Raw genomic sequence first — 4,626 nt, forward strand, 5'->3', positions numbered from 1 at the left:
ATTGCCACTTCAGATAGCTGTGAAATTAGGTGATTAACTAGTTGTTACTTAACCCTCTAATTTCTGTATGAGTCTAATTACATGAAACAGAAGTTGGTGTTTTGATTTTTTACTTTGCTTTTCTGTTTTGAGTGTCATTGCAACTACTGTATTGTAAAGGATGGAAAACAACTGCATATGTTAAAAAATATGAAACTTTATAAAGTAAAAAAAAAGAAAAAAGAAAAAAGAAAAAAAAACAAAAACAAAAAAAAAAATTTGTTCTTCCTATCCAGGAGCATGGAATATTTTTCCATTTTTTTTGTGTCTTCTTCAATTTCTTTCATAAGCTTTCTATGGTTTTCAGTGTATAGATTTTCTATGTCTTTGGTTAGATTTATTCCTAGGTATTTTGTGGGTTTTTTGTGCTATTGTAAATTGGTTCGATTCTTTGATTTCTCTTTCTGTTACTTCATTGTTGGTGTATAGGAATGCAACCGATTTCTGTGCATTGATTTTATATCCTGCAACTTTGCTGAATTCATGGATTAGTTCTAGCAGGGTTTTTTTTTTTTTGTGAAATCTTTTGGGTTTTCCATATAAAGTATTATGTCATTTATGAAGAATGAAAGATTGACCTCCTCCTGGCAGATTTGGATGCCTTTTATGTCTTTGTGTTGTCTGATTGCTGAGGCTAAGCCTTCCAGTACTATGTAGAATAACAGTGGTAAGAGTGTACATCCATGTCTTGTTCCTGATCTTAGGGGAAAGCTCAGTTTTTCCCCATTGAGGATGACATTGGTGTTGGGTCTTTCATATATGGTTTTTATGATCTCTATTCCTACTTTCTTGAGGGTTTTTATCAAGGAAAAATGCTGTATGTTGTCAAATCCTTTCTCTATATCTATTGAGAGAATCATGTGGTCTTGTCCTTTCTTTTATTAATGTGATGACGCACACTGATTATTTTGCTGATATTGAACCAGCCCTGCATCCCAGGTGTAAATCCCATTTAGTCATGGTGAATATTTTTTTAATGTATGGTTGGATCTGGGTGGCTAATATCTTGTTCAGAAATTTTGCATCCACGTTCTTCAGGGAAATTGGTGTATCGTTCTTAATTTTTAGTGGGATCTATGTCTGGTTTTGGAATCAAGGTAATGCTGGCTTCATAGAAAGAGTTAGGAACTTTTCCTCCCATTTCTATTTTTTGGAACAGCTTCAAAAGAATAGGTGTTAACTCTTCCTTAAATGTTTGGTAGAATTCCCCCGGAAAGCCATCTGGTCCTGGACTCTTGTGTTTTGAAAGATTTTTTATTACTAATTTATTTCTTTATTGGTTATGGGTATGTTCAAATTTTCTATTTCTTCCTGTTTCAGTTTTAGTAGTTTGTATGTTTCTAGGAATTTTTCCATTTCTTCCAGATTGCCCATTTTATTGGTGAATAATTGCTCATAATATTCTATTATTATTTTTACTTCTGCTGTGTTGGTTGTGATCTCCCCTCTTTCATTCTTGATTTTATTTATTTGGGTCCTTTCATTTTTCTTTTTGATCAAACTGGCTAGTGGTTTATCAATTTTGTTTATTCTTTCAAAGAAACAGCTTCTAGCTTCATTGATCTGTTCTACTGTTTTATTGTTTTGTTTTGGTTTGGTTTGGTTTTGATAGCATTGATTTCTACTCTAATCTTTATTATTTCCTGTCTTCTGCTCATTTGGGGTTTTATTTGCTTTCTTTTTCCATCACTTTAAGGTGTAAGGTTAGGTTGTGTATCTGAGAGTGTTCTTCCTTTTTTAGGAAGGCCTGGATTGATATCTGTATATATATTCCTCTTATGACCACCTTTGCTGTGTCCAGAGGTTTTGGACTGTGATGTTTTCATTTTCATTGGCTTCCATGTAAATTTTAATTTCCTCTTTAACTTCTTGGTTAGCCCACTTATTCTTCAGTAGGATATTCTTTAGTCTCCAAGTATTTGTTGCATTTCCAAAATTTTCTTGTGGTTGATTTTGAGTTTCATAGCATTGTGGTCTAAAAATATCCATGGTATGATTGTTGAGGGCTGATTTGTATCCCAATAAGTGATCTATTCTGGAGAATGTTCCATGTGCACTAGAGAAGAATGTATATTCCACTGCTTTAGGATGAAATGTTCTGAATATATCTGTTAAGTCCATCCGGACTAGTATGTCATTCAAAGCCATTGTTTCCTTGTTGATTTTCTGTTTAAATGATCTGGCCATTGCTGTAAATGGGGTGTTGAAGTCCCCTACTATTATGGTATTATTATCAATGAGTTTCTTTATGTTTGTGATTAATTGATTTATATACGTGGGAGCTTTCACATTTGGAGCATAAATGTTTACAATTGTTATATCTTCTTGGTGGATAGACCCCTCAATTATCATACAATGCCTTTCTTCATCTCTTATTACAGTCTTTATTTTAAAGTCTAGATTGTCAGATATAAGTATGGCTACCTCTTTTGTCAACCATTAGCATGCTAGATGGTTCTCCATTCCCTTACTTTGAATTTGAAGGTGTCTTTAGGTCTAAAGTGGGTCTCTTATAAACAGCACATAGATGGATCTTTTTGAGAGACAGAGAGAGACAGTGCAAGCAGGGGAGGGTCACAGAGAGAGGGAGACACAGAATCTGAAGACAGGCTCCAGGCTCTGAGCTAGCTGTTAGCACAAAGCCTGATGTGGGGCTTGAACCCATGAACCATGAGATCATGACCTGAGCTGAAGGTGGGTGCTTACCTGACTGAGCCATCCAGGTGCCCCAGATCTTGTTCTCTTATCCATTCTGTTACATATGTCTTTTTATTGGAACATTTAGTCCATTGATATTTAGAATGAATACTGAAAGATACAAACTTATTGCCATTATGTTTTTTGTAGAGTTGGAATTTCTGGTAGTGTTCTCTGGTCCTTTTTAGTCTTGGTTGATTTTGGTCTTTTTTTTTCTTCATCTTTTCTCCCCTCAGAGAGCTCTTTTTAAGATTTCCTTCAGGGCCGGTTTAGTGGTCACGAACTTCTTTAATTTTTGTTTGTCTGGGAAACTTTTAATCTCTCCTTCTGTTTTGAATGACAGCCTTGCTGGATAAAAAATTCTTGGCTGCATATTTTTCCAATTCAGCACATTGAATATACCCTGCCACTCTTTTTTGCCACACAAATAGAATTTGAAAATTTTATTTAAAAAATTAAAACTATAGTAGAAAAATTAAAGAAAAATATTTTTAAAATTTTTTGTCTTTATTTTGAGAGACAGAGAGTGAATGGGGGAGGGACAGAGAGAGAGGGAGACACAGAATCAGAAGCAGGCTCCAGGCTATGACCTGTCAGCACAGAGCCTGATGTGAGGCTTGAACCCATGAACTGTGAGATAATGACCTGAGCTGAAGTCAGATGCCCAACTGACTGAGCCACCCAGACACCCCAAGAAAAATATTTTTAATAAAAATTGAAAATAAAAATATTTTTTCTTTCTGTATTCAAGAAGAAAAGAAACAAAAACAGGGGAAAAAAAGATAACTGAATAGATGGACCAGCAAACAGACTGAAATACAATTGAAATTACATCATTTTCCCCTACGAGTCAAACGATGAAGCACTTTATAGACCATAAACTAAGCAGGCAGAGAGACTTGTGGTATTCCTAAAGAGCGAGGTTGGCCCATTTGGGCGGGGCTTAGTGTAATGGTTCTGTTTCCCACTAGACGGCACTGCTTAGCTTACTAGAGTGGATTCTTGTGGTGCTTGTAGGTGTGTATGTGCATGCATGGGAGGGTGAAAATGGTGACACCCAGTGACCCAGTCTCTAATATGGGAGCTCTGTTCTCTCCTATCAGCAGTCGAGTGCCCATTCTTTGTCTCCAGCTTCCTTCTACTCCCCACTTTTACACTGTCTGTGACTAAGCTGTCAGATTCCCAGGTGGCACCTACCTCCTGAGTTTTGTCTCAGATGCATCTATACTTTCTGACCCTTCACTTCTGAGATACTGTGGCTTTGACCCGTTCTGACCCTCTGGGGGAGGGTCTCACTGAGCAATGGCCAGGCACTGGCCATACTCAGAAACATTCGTGGGACTGTGCTGCTGCTGATGCCCAGAGACTGTGTCTGGGTGCCAACCTGCTCTGGAAAAAGTCACGCAATCTTGTAGCAGCAGCGTTTCAGGGATTGTGGCAAATCACAACACACATCTGATGCCAGCCTTTACCCTTAATATCCTTGCTCTAACAGCAGTGAATATGTTCGTTTTCCAAAGTCTGCTGGCATATGGGGAGGCTGCACCGCCTCTACCAAATGTCCTATCAGCAGGGGATCTACTTCTCACCATGTGGCTGGAAGACCCCCAGACTTCACTCGGCTCCTGGGGATTCGCCCTTCTCACCAGAGCACTGCCAGGCCCTGAGCTGCAGAGTTTCAGACTCTACATTCCCACTGTTTATAGAGTCTTAATGGAATTCAAACCCTCTCCTTTCTCTTTTCTCCCTTTTTAGTTCAGTCCCTGCAGCTGTTTCCACTTTTCCAGTTTCTCTCCAGCTGCTCTAGGGGAGGGGATGCTTTCCCATCTCTGTCCTCTCTCTGCAAGCAAAAACAGCTCTGCCCTCCATGGCTCTTCTCTCCCCCAGTTC

The sequence above is a fragment of the Suricata suricatta genome, chromosome 7 (genome assembly GCF_006229205.1).
Source record: "Suricata suricatta isolate VVHF042 chromosome 7, meerkat_22Aug2017_6uvM2_HiC, whole genome shotgun sequence".
Lineage (NCBI taxonomy): Eukaryota > Metazoa > Chordata > Mammalia > Carnivora > Herpestidae > Suricata > Suricata suricatta.